The following is a 12,574-nucleotide window of genomic DNA, read 5'->3' as shown; positions in this document are numbered from 1 at the left end:
TCGTAGAACATGGCCAGCTGTTCAAGACCCAGGGGTGCTTCTTTCTAGGTCCTCCCAATGCTGGAATTACAGGTGTGGTGGCTTTGTGTATGGGTGCTGGGGGTCATGCTCACTCCAGTCCTGGTGTTTACACAGCAAGCACTTTGCCGAACCCAGCCATTTTCCCATAACCACCTTCGTTCTTCAGACCCACCCACCGGTCATGGCATGAGATCATTTTCAGGCTCAGGGACTACAAACTATATTCCAGTGCAGCGAAGGACCTTGGCCTTGCTCCTGACTGCCGTGGGCACCAGGGTCAGTTTCTAGGGAAGGCCAAGGGTGTTCATGCTTTCCATTTTAACTGGTTCCTCCCAGGCTGTCTCCTGTCTCTGAGGCCATCTCCCCACACCCTGCCAGCCCAGGGTGCTATCAACCAGGAGTCATTTCTCTGTCCATCCCATAGGTGCTTGCTTCCCCAACTGAATTTCTCTGACTCTGAGATGTCCTGGGCCCTAAGAGATGCTCTGGCTGGGCGGTGGTGGCCCACGCCTTTAATCCCAGCACTTGGGAGGCAGAGGCAGGCGGATTTCTGAGTTCGAGGCCAGCCTGGTCTACACAGTGAGTTCCAGGACAGCCAGGGTTATACAGAAAAACCCTGTCTCAAAAAAAAAAAAAAAGAGAAAGAGAGAGAGAGAGGCTCTGACTTCCCTGGTGCTCCAGTGTAAAATATGCGTTTTAAACTACAGAAGTAGATTCACCAGTCTCTGCAAATAAATGAAGTGTTCACATTCTCATGACCGTTTTGGTTTTTTTGGAAGATAGTGCAGCAGTGGTTAATCCTTTTGAAGGACAGAGGAGGTGTTGAGAAAGTCTTATTTTGTAGCTACACAGCCCAAGCTAGACCGGAACTCAGTGTGTATAGGCAAGGTTGGCCTCAGATTCACCGTGATCCTTCCGCCTCCTCCTGAGTGTCGGGGTTACAGATGTGAAATACTGCACCCTGTGTGATTGGTCAACTAGATCGTGTCCTGGAAGTGCTTGGGACATTAGAAAAGTGCGCCTCTGGTCAGGCCATTTCCGGAGCTCATTAGCTCTGCTACCCGGAGTACAGCACCATCCCGCGGCTGCAGCCTGCGTGGAATAAAGGTGGGAGGGAGAAAGCCTGCAGGGAGAGCAGGAAGGTGATCGAGTTTAGGGCTTGTTAGGCAGGTGCCATACATTCTGCTATGAGTTCAAGACCAGCCTGGGCTACACAGCAAGGTGAAAGGAAGAGACACGGAAGAATGTGTAGGGATAGGCCAGCTTGGGCTACATAGCAAGGAGAGAGTGTAGAGCGGGTGGAGAAAGGAGAGAGAGGAAGGGGTTTGAAGTCCCCGCTCTGCTGCTGAAGGGCTTGTGACTCAGGTCTCAGTCACTTTATGACGACTTGAGGAAGCTGGTCCTCTCCTTTTCACCATGGGTTCAGGTGTAGAATTCAAGTGTAGACATCAGCTGTCAGGCTTACGTGGCAAGCGCTTTTGCCTGTTGAGCCATCTCATCAGCCCCAGTGTAGACCAGGCTGGCCTCACACTTGTGATCCTCCTGCCTCTGTATCTTCAGCATACCGTACTGGAAAACGCAGCTACGGCCAACCACCCTCTTCTCACTCATCTCTCTCAGTATGCTGCAAGGTCAGTTTCCTCACCACGCTGCGCCTGCCTACCCGCCCTTCCCGCCCGCCTACTTAGCCACCTACCTGTCTACCCACCTGCCTGCCTTTCCTTCCTTCCTTTTTCAAATTCTGTTTTCTGTGTATGAATGCTCTGCCTGCATGTATGTCGGTACCATATGCATATCTGGTGCCCACAGAGCCCTTGAGAGGCCAACCAGTCCCTCGAACTGGAGTTATAGACAACTGTGAGTCACGATGTGGGTGCTGGGAAGTGAACCTAGGTCGTCTGAAAGAGCAGCCAGACGCTCTGGCCCTTTCTTACTTCTTTCTCTCTCTCATTCTTTCTTTCTCCTCCTGCCCCTCTGTAATAGTGAAATGGAACCTTGGGCCTAATACGTATGAGGCAAACACTCTATCTACAACTGCAGCTCTAGACTCCTTGGTTGCAATTCTTTAACCTCCAGCCACAAAACTAAAACATACAAAATCCAGACACTGCCCAAGGTGCTGGGCACCAAGACACCACAGCCTGGGCCTTGGGATGTGGCCTTGCAGCAGACAGCCCTTAGGGGGGAATCTGAAGCCATTAGGGAACTGTTAGCCATAAACCTCTTGCAGTGTCCAAGGTCTTCCTGTAAGTAGCCCACCTGCTCTCCTTTCTGGATTTTTTTTAATTTGGAAGCTGGGGTGTGAGGTTGGGGCCGTGGACATCAGCTTTGCCGTCATCACTTTTAAACTGACCTTGAGTGACAGACAGGACACATGCCTTTCCTGTCTAGAGAGACTCCACACTCCCATGCTTCCCTAGCTTGGTAGAACAGAATTTATTTTATTTTTCTTTTTTAAACAGGGTCTTGTTGGGGGAACTATTAAAAACGAACCGGCATGTTCCTGCTCTTGTGCTGGCAACTTGGCCTGGCCAGCCATGCACTGACTCAGAACTCCAAAATCTCTCCACCCAGCTCTCTAGGTTCCCACTGATGGGTTGCTACCATGCCAGCCCCATCCTTCAAATCCCCCACAGCCTTTGTGGTGCACATCTAGCAAACCCACGCTTTGCCACCGTACCTTTCTCTCTGGAACCCAGCCAGTTGCCATGAGAAGAAAAACACTACATAAACTTAGTTCAGAAACAACGGTAACTCAATCTCTGGGCACAACAACTAGAATCTTAATCTTGTAAGCCACATTAAATCTAATTTCTCCAGTGACGAATCCTGGTGGATTCACCATATGCCGGGAGACAATAGTGGCGACATCTTGTCCTCTCACTATCCCCATCCAACAGGGTCTCTCTCTCTTGCTTCCTCCTCTCTTCCCCTCTCCAACTCGGAAGTCCCTCCTACTCGCCCAATGATTGGCTCCTTTATTCATTAGGGGATTGGGTTAGGGTTAGGGTTAGGGTCACCTGAGTGTGACTCACTCCTTGTCCGCAGCCCCTCCCTGGAGAGCAGAATTAGCATCGACATACAAACAGCACCAGGCCATCCACAACTCTGCCTCACCGTGTAGCCTTGGCTCCTTACCAGGCTTAATATGTACATCAGGCTGGCCCGAAGCTTGCTATGTAGACCAGGATGGCCTTGAACTCATACAGATCTGCCTGGATTGGCCTCCTGGGCATTAATATTTAAGGCATGTGACATATACCCAACCTGTTTTTCTTTTTATTAAAATATATATATATATATATATATATATTGCCAGACTTGGTGGCATGCCTTTAATCCCATCACTTGGGAGACAGAAGCAGGTGGATCTCTTGGGTTTTTTTTTTTTGTTGTTGTTGTTGTTTGTTTTTTGTTTTTTGTTTTTCAAGACAGGGTTTCTCTGTGTAGCCTTGGCTGTCCTGGAACTCACTCTGTAGACCAGGCTGGCCTCAAACTCAGAAATCCGCCTGTCTCTGCCTCCCAAGTGCCAGGAGCCACCACTGCCCGGCAGGTGGATCTCTTCTGAGTTTGAGGCCAACCTGGTCTACAGAGCGAGTTCCAGGTCAGCCAGAGCTACACAGAAAAACCCTGTCTTGAAAAATAAGTATGGCGGAGTACGGTGGTACACACCTTTAATCCCAGCACTCAGAAAGAAGGCAGAGGCAGGAGGATATCTGCGAGTTTGAGATCAACCTGGTCTACAGAGTGACTTCCCAGGACAGCCAAAATTGTTACACAGAGAAATCCACTAGTGAGTTTCTTTAAAACCCCAGTTGTGTTATGTGAATATGTTTTTATTTTAATCCCTGGTGTGGGATAAGAGACTGGTTCACAGAGGATGATTGTGATTTGCTTCATGCTCTAGCAGCCAGGAAGGAACACGCCTTTTGCCAGCTCCATATAACTTTCTGAGAGTGTGACATTTAGAATTCTGGAACTTTTGCCAGAGCCCGCCTCAAGGGGCCAGGTGCGTTCTGAGGAGACTGCTGCTGGTTCCTGTGGCTGCCGTTTGTCAAGTGGTCACAGGAGATAGCCTGATGACTAAGTCTGGTCTTACCCCAAGGAACTTTACACCCCTAATTAGCAGGAAGTAGTCTAAAGAGGTCCACGCCCCCTTTCCCCTTTAACCTTCTTTCTCTCTGACCTAGAGTTACGTTGGAGGATTAGGGCAGGGATAAGGGTGGAGACATTCGATAGTTCCAAGAACCCAGTAAAATAGTGCCAATAAATGCACACCAACAAAACCCTGAGCAAGAACAAAACAAAACAAAACAAATTTATATTTTTTATTTATGTCTGTGTAAGTGTTGAGAGTCTGCCACGCGTGTGCTTTGTGCACAGAGGCTAGATGGAGAAATAGAATTTCCTAGAGCTCGAGTTACAGGTTTGAGTCTCCTGACATGAATGAGTGGATGCTCAGAACAGATATCAAGTCCTCTGGGAGAGCAAGAAGCACTCTCAACCACGGAGCCATCTCTCCAGCCCCTTGTTTTAAATTCATTTCATTTATTATTATTGCTTTCATTTATTATTATTTATTATTATTGCTGTTGTTGTTGTTGGTTGTTGTTGTAGCAGACATGCTAAACCATCTTGGTGGCCCTCACACATATATATGTGTGTGTGTATGTGTGTGTGTGTGTGTGTATACATATATATATTTTTTTTAATGACTTTTTGCCTGTGTGTATATATGTGTTATAAGTGAGTGCCAGGTGCCCATGGAGGCCAGAAGGCAGCACTGGGTTCCCTAGAACTGGAGTTAAGGATTGTTAGCTGCTAGGAAGATGCTGGAAATTGAATCCAGGTCCTCTGCCCAACACGTGCTCTCAACAGCTGAGCCATCACTTCCTTTTTTTTTTTTTTTTTGGTTTGGTTGTTGTTTGGTTGACTTTCTTTACCACATAAAAAGAATAAACTTTTTAAAATTTAAAAACATGTAAAAATTAAATGCACAATCTGATTTAACTCCTCGATGTGTGATCCTGTTAAAAACTGACTGCTCCCAATCTCAGTTTCCTTACTGACAAATGTAGACTGTAAGTGCTACTTTGCTGGGGCCTTTGCCAGGGTCATTGAGGATTAAATAACTAAGACTTAGCATTTAGTGCCGAGCACTCTTCTAAATTCGGTAGTTAACCACTTTAATCTTCCCACCAATCCGATAAACTGGATTCTCTCATGCCTATCAGCTGATCTCAAGAGCAAAGCGAGTGGGTGAGCAGCAGGAGGAATCCCTCCCTGGGGACTCGCTGTGACGCGAGGAAAGGGGCGGAGTCTCCTTGAGGGGAATGTGAGCTCCAAGTACTACAACTCCCAGCAGGTCACCGCTGGACTACAATAACCAGCATGCCCCGGGGCGCTCTTTTGCCCTCTTCCTCTCGCGTTGTTCTCGTGGGAATTTGCAAGATCACTTTTGCTTGCAAGATACGTCTGCTGGCAGAGGTTTTATGAACATAGAGGATAAAGAGCTGTGTTTTAGTCGTCACTCCACCTACTGGCTCAGTTCCTGTTTTCTCACCTCCCTCTTCTGTCTTTTCTGAGACAGAATCCTTCCTTTGCCCTGGCTAACTGGCCTGGAACTTCCTATCAAACATTTTTTTAAGGCTATTTTTTTTTTACCGCTTATGTTTATGAATGTTTGCTGTACGCATGTACACATAAGTGCCTTAGGTCTAAGAGGCTAAAAAAGCAGTTGTATGGATGCTGGGAATTGAACCTGGGTTCTCAGCAAGAGCAATAAATGCTCGAAATTGCTGAGCCATCTCTCCAGCCACCAGCCTCCTTTGCCTCATCTTTAAAATGGGACTGTTCTTAGCAGTGCTTTCGTGGCTTAGCAAGTGCCAGATTTCCTGGTGTGCCTTCATCCTCTCATTGTCAAGGTGATTCATCAAAGCACAGGGTGAGACTATCCCTTTTCAGAATGGAGAACCAGATGCTAGGTGCTTCAAACCTCTGGGGTGTACTTTGTTGAGACAGGGTCTCAACCATGTATTCTAGGTAGGCCCCAACTCCCCATCCTCCTGCCTCAGCCTCCCTACTGCTGGGATTACAGGGGTGCACCATGTCCAGCTATCTTTATCGTTCAGCAGAAGCCATCCAAAAAGATAAACAATGAAGACTCAAATCTAGAGACTCTCACTTCTGAAGTGAGTCAGCCTCAAGGGACAAATGCTTGCTCCAGGTCCCAGTGCTTTTCAGTGGCCTGAAGTCCGGGGCAAATGTCGTCTGTGTGTCCAAAGGACGGTTTGTGTCATGTTAAGCAAGGCAAGCGCATGGCAAGTGGCTGGAAATCTTGGCATCTCAAGAGCCTCCAGAGACGGTTACAATAGGAGAGACCGAAGAGAGGGAGACCGTGTGAGGTACCAGCGGCCTTGAGAAGAGCCAGAGCCACACTAGAGAGGCCCTGTATGTGTCATAAGATCAAGGCTAGAACGAGGCTGTCGTAGTATTGTGGACCCAAACCTGGAAACACACTTCGGCAAGCAGGTACAATATTGGGACACAGGGAAAGCCTTCATAAATACAAGGCCACAGACACATCACGGGCCCCAGCATAGACCCAGCCCTGGGAGCAGAGCCTTAGTGCACCGTTCAGTCACCCTACCAATTTATATAGAAACTGTTTCCGTCTGTTCTGTGGAAGAGACTCCTGGGCTATACTGTGCATCTTCTGCCCTGGATGGTAGTTCTGGGCTTACCACATACTTCCTCAAGAGGGAATGTAGTGGAGCTCCCCAGAAAACACCAAACACAAATCGAATGTTCCAGGTGAGGGTCTCCAGCTTCCTTGCTCCTCTGCTGTCTCTCTTAGCAGTATGACCTGCAGCCCATCTGGATACTTCTTCATCCTTGATTTCCACATCCCTGTAAGGGCTTCACATCAAAGGTGGTGTATTAGTCAGGGTTTCTATTCCTGCACAACATCATGACCAAGAAGCAAGTTGGGGAGGAAAGGGTTTATTGAGCTTACTTCCATCTTGCTGTTGATCACCAGAGGAAGTCAGGACTGGAACTCAAGCAGGTCAGGAAGCAGGAGCTGATGCAGAGGCCATGGAGAGATGTTCCTTGCTGGCTTGCTTCTCCTGGCTTGCTCAGCCTGCTCTCTTACAGAACCTAAGACTTCCAGCCCAGGGATGGCACCACCCACAAGGGGCCCAACCCTCCCCCGCCTTGATCACTAATTGAGAAAATGTCCCACAGCTGGATCTCATGGAGGCACTTCCCCAACTGAAGCTCCCTTCTCTGTGATAACTCCAACCTGGGTCAAGTTGACACACAAAACCAGCCAGTACAGGTGGCTTTGTGATGGGTTTACTCTGAATGCAGACAGGTGTCTCCAGACCTTTGCAGGAGGCCTTTTCTGATTCTTCCTGGTGCCCATTCATAGGTTTATCCCCTAGCTTACCTTAGGTAAAATGTTTGTTTACTTATCTATTTATATTCGTTTACTTGTTCTCTGTCCAACTAGAATGCAAGCAGTTGAGAAGAGAATCTCACTTCGTGGCGATGTTGCCATCTCTAGACGAAGGAATGTTTAAATATAAGAGTGAAAAAAAGATGCAGGGCTAGGGATGTGTCTCCTTGCACAGCAGACACAAGGCCCTGGGTTCCACCTCCAAGAACTCTAAAACACAAGCCTGCCACCCCAGCAAGAGGTGGAAGCAGAAGAATCAGACGGTCAAGGTCATCTTTTGGATAGTGGGCTCTTGGACAGCTGGGCTGAGAGCGTGTCTCAAACAAAACCCCTAAACAAAAACAAAAAGAATGCATGTCTCAGGGAAGGTAGGTTCTCAACCTCTTAGCTGCACCTTGTCCCTACATGCCTCAGGCCCCAGAGCAGCAGCAATGGCAGAAACAAGATTGTAGTGGCCCACAGCTTGACGCATTCAGGCCTTTCGGTGTATTTTAATTCAGACACCCCAAAATAAAGATCATCTGGCTTGGGTTCAAATTCTGACTCAGCTACTTCGTTGAGTTGAATGAACTTCATCTCTCTTGGTTTCATTTTCGCTACGTGGTGAGGACGCAGGGGGACGGGATACGGCTTGGGAACAGGCGCGGGGTTCTGCAGCCCTTCCCCCTTCTATTCTCCCGGAAGAGCCGGGTCTCCCCGGGGTCCAGGCGCAGAGCACCTGCGCGGCTCCCAGCGCCCGGGGTGGGCGGGGCCGGCAGGCTGCCCCGCCCTCATTCTCGCTCTTGAAGACTCGGGCGAAGCCCTTCCCGCCCGGCTCCTGCGACCCCGAGCGGGCGTCAGCGGCACCGTCTGCGGCTGCGCCGACACCTGCGCTTGCGCACCAGCGCCCGGAGAGAAACTCAAGGGGGGTGAAGAAGGGGCCGGCCTTCGAGCGACAGCGACGCAAGATGGCAGCCACCACAGGCTCGGGTGAGCGGGGGCGCCGGGCGTGCTGGCGGACGGGGCGCGGGCTGCTTGGGCTTGGTCTGGGTCTAGCGGAGGCCATGGTAGCAGGGCCGGGGCTCCGCGCCGTCCCTGCGGCCGCGTTTGGCTGCGCGGCCCGGCCTGGGACAATCAGGCGGCGGCCGGAAGCCCGGGCGGGGGCAGCCGGGCCGTGGGCGGTGCGGCCAAGCCGGAGGCTCGGGCGCCTCCGGGGGGCGGGGGGTGGGGGAGAGGCCGGCAGAGGGGCCGAGTGTGCTCGGGAATGCCGGGGCAAGGTCCCGCTGGGAGCTGGCCCGAGCGACTGGGAGCCGGGGATGCCTGGCGTGGGGACGCGGACGCAACCCTAGGGAGCACAGGAGGAGACGGAGCCTCGCGGGCCGCAGGCGAGGCCGCCGGGCCCCCGCGTCAATTTAGGGTCGGGGTTGCGAAAGGGAGAGCCTCATGGTGGTCGCTTCCCCCGGGATATCGGGGCACTTGCACGGGCTGAGCCAGGGTGTTCTGCGGTGGGAGCAGGCCTGGGTTGCGGAGACTAGGGATAGATTTCAGAAGGCGCGCCGGGAGCCGAGCGCCGCGTTGGATGGGCACGAGCAGGTGCTTCGGAAGCCCTGGTGCGTGCGTGCGTGCGTGTGTGTGTATGTGTGTGTGTATGTGTGTGTGTGTGTGTGTGGAGGGGGGTCTGTTGGGGCGTGTCGCCGTTGGGAAGGCTCCTGCAGTAGGGAGAATGGGATGGGGTGCAGTCCCTCAGAAGCTTCTTTTAGAGAAGAAAAACCTCTTCCTGCACGGAGCGGTTGGAGGAAGTGCCTGTCACCCCTTCGGCTAATTGGGGAAAATATGTGGGTTCAACTCTGAAACTCCCCATTATCTGGATGGATAGGAGAGGAACAGTGAAATGAGAACCCTTGGATCAAATGGGAGGGATAGCAAGAGGGAAAAGGGGATGCTTTTAGGGGAGAAGCTCTGCTGGTCTCTGGTGGGCTAAGAGAAGGCCAGATGGGAAACCTGAAGGGTCTGCTGCCTCAGGACCGGCAGCTTGCCCTTGATTATGGGGTATGGACTCTGGCAGGCTAGAGAAGGCGGGGTGGGTTTGGTGAAGGGGATCTCCCGGGATCTGGGAAGGCAGAGAGTCTGCTTTTCCAGTGAAGGATTCAGGAGAGACTGGGTGCTCCCTTCTGGTGTGGAAACCCTTACGAGTCTGTCGATGGAGGCGGGCAAGGGGTGAGGATAGGCCACCAGCTTGGGCACTGGTGTTTCAGAGCCGTGAGGCCACAGGAGGAGATGTGGGAAGCAGACAGGCGCGGCCTGCAGTGACCCACTACACAGTGCTTGGTGTGTCCTGGAGAAGAGTGTGCAGGGCCAAATCAGTCCATTCACCAATAAGCACATGGCCGTGGGCACTCGGGAAGAGCAAGTATGAGTCAGGCTGTACTGGGGTGGGATGCAGGGCATCTTGCAGAGCAGTGCCAGGCAGCCAGTACTGGGGTGGCATTGCCACTCAGCTCTGCTCGTCGTTACTATAGAATATCTCAGGATCCAGTTTGACAGCCACTTCTAATTTCTGAGGCCCTGCCCATGTCTCAGGAGTACAGATAAAAACAACAGTTCAGCAGAATCCAAAAGAGCCTGGGCTGGGGTGCGGCTCGGGCGAGAGTGTTCATCTAGCAAGTTGGAGGCCCTGGGTTCCATCCCTGGCACCACAAAAAGAAACAAGTGCACTTAGCACGGTTTAGATAGCATAGGAAAGACTTCGGGGTACGGTACCCGGAAACAGACTTTCCTCAACGTCTCTCTATTCCACAGAGGGTTACTGGGGCCTCTTGTGTCCTGTTATGGATAGCAGACAAGGTAGACAGAGTACTATCCTTAGGTTTTATTCAAGCCGGACAGAAGGCCATTCAGGATGGAAATAAAGAGGCTCCAAAAAGCAGGAAGTGCTCTGAAGAAAATTGTGTACTGTGAAGAGCGAGTCTGGTGAGGAGGGGTCAGGCTTCTCTCGGGGAACTGAGACCAGTGGTGGGAAGAGCGAGTCCTGTGGCCTGTGTTGATGGCCGTGCTGGGAAAGGACCGTCGGTACAGTGGCCCTGTGTTGGGGACACTTGTGTTGAAAGATGAGATTAAAGGCCATATGGCATCAAGGTGGCCAAGCAGGCAAAAGGCCCTTGGCGATCCTTGGGGCCCTGAGTTTGATCTCCAGGACCTCCATGGTTCGAGGAACAAACCGGCTTCCACAGTTTGCCCGCTGTCCCCCACAGGTGTGACCCCCTAACAAAAAGGCCTCAATAATGAGATGGAGAAAGAAGACTTCAGGTTTTACTGAGTGCAAGGGGGAGCCATGGAACATATGCCTGGTCTGAGCAGGCATTCAGTGTTTGGTTGATGAATGAATGAATGAATGCATGAATGCCTTGAAGAGATGATGAGCTCTGACTTGAGTCCCAAGGCATCAAGAGGCTGCAGTATTAAGAGTGGAAACAGGACCTTAGTTAAACTTGGTGCTTAGCCTCTGCTCCCCTCTACATCTTCAGGTGTGCTCAGGCCTCGGACCGCCTTTAGTCTGAGCCTGGTCATTAATCTGTGCCCTGGTTGCCAGGAAACCACTATGTAGCCTTGGAGTCCCCATGAAGGCCGAGCTCAGGTGGCATGGTCGCTGCAGCTGGCACCTTCCCACCTTGTTCGCTGTTGTAGGCTTGGCGCAGGTCTCAGAGAGGACCTAAGATGAGCCTACTACAGCCACTCAAGATGTCTACATTGAAGGGACGTCTCTCCTGTGCGTCCAGGACTGCAGGATGTCAGACAGTGGCCCTTGGCTGCCGGGTCCTTCCTCTCATCCAGCAGCCACAGTGCTGTGCTGCCCTGAGCTGACAGTTAACCAGATACCAAGTGCCAGAGTGACAAGCCCTGGCAGGGTGCCACTGTAAATATATACACTCGGGTGTGGCCTCATGCATTCATTCAGCTTCTAGAAATGTCACCATCTGGGTGGTAGAGATTGGGTCTTTCCTTCCACTCAAGGGTGTTCCCCAGACAGCTGGGGATGGGAGACGAGAACCAAGGCCTGTGGTAGGCACCGGTTCCCACAGGTCTCACTGTGAGCCATCTTGGGTCCTTCATGGCCTGCTTTCTGGATATCTGCTTCTGAATGTGCTCAGCCTGACAAACAGAAACCAGGCCCCACAGTGGGGCCTGCTTGGTGAGCCAGTGCAAGTAGGATTTCTTTCTTTTTCATGTTATTTTCTGTTGTTTTAAGACAGGGTATTATGTAGCCCTGACTGCTCTTGAACACAGTGTCGAATTGAGGGTGACTTTTGACATGCCTCTGATCCTACTGCCTCCATCTCCCAAGTGCTGGGATCATAGGTATGTGCTGCTACCTACTCCTGTATCAGAATTGCGGCTGGGCAGTGGTGGCACGTACCTTTCATCCCAGCACTTGGGAGGCAGAGGCAGGCAGATCTCTGAATGAGAGATCAGCCTGGTCTACATAGAGTTCCAGGACAGCCAGGACTTCAGAGGGAACCCTGTCTTGAAAAATCAAACAATTGTCAAGTGAGGGGCTGGACAAGGTGGTTCGCTGGCTAAGAGCACTTGCTCTTCCAGAGGACCAGAGCTTTGTTCCCAGCATCCACACCTGGCTGCTCACAGCTGTCTCCATCTCTAATTCCAGCTTCAGGGGGTCAGGTGCTTCTCATGACCTCCACAGGTGCTCACCCTCACATGTCATACACACAGATACATGGCTCACACTCACATATCATACACACAGACACATACATACGAATAAATACAAAGCTGGATCCTTAGAATTGCTAAGTGAGTTTTCATATAGCTCGTGGAGCATCGTTGCCAAGCTGGCCCTTGGTTTGGTTCCCAGCATCAAAAGAATAACAAAATCGCCTCAGCCTTCCCTTCCTCCCTCCCTTGTTTACTCTGTCCTGTGTTGAAACTACCAGTGTTTGATGACAGCAGAATGAATACAAGCTGGGAGTCCTCGGCCTAACCCTGAAAGGCCTCAACAATACCTAGAGTGGTGTGCTGGATTAGGTGATCCCCACCACACCCCCAAAGGGTCTCTCTGTAACCCTGGCTGTCCTGGAACTCACTGCATAGACCAGGCCA

At 51.3% G+C, this 12,574-nt stretch overlaps 1 protein-coding gene across 1 annotated transcript in view; it reads left to right on the top strand.

Annotated features, from left to right (window-relative positions):
* The first annotated feature begins 8,300 nt into the window (after window positions 1-8,300).
* Window positions 8,301-12,574, top strand: part of Ube2v1 (ubiquitin conjugating enzyme E2 V1) — a 30,226-nt gene continuing 25,952 nt past the window's right edge. The window contains exon 1 of the mRNA XM_031373283.1: window positions 8,301-8,449. The gene's annotated coding sequence lies outside the window, so the exon portion shown is untranslated. The remainder of the gene's footprint in view (window positions 8,450-12,574) is intronic.

The sequence above is a fragment of the Mastomys coucha genome, unplaced genomic scaffold (genome assembly GCF_008632895.1).
Source record: "Mastomys coucha isolate ucsf_1 unplaced genomic scaffold, UCSF_Mcou_1 pScaffold15, whole genome shotgun sequence".
Lineage (NCBI taxonomy): Eukaryota > Metazoa > Chordata > Mammalia > Rodentia > Muridae > Mastomys > Mastomys coucha.
Note: the sequence above shows the minus strand (reverse complement) of the source record. Positions and strands in the feature narration are given on the sequence as shown.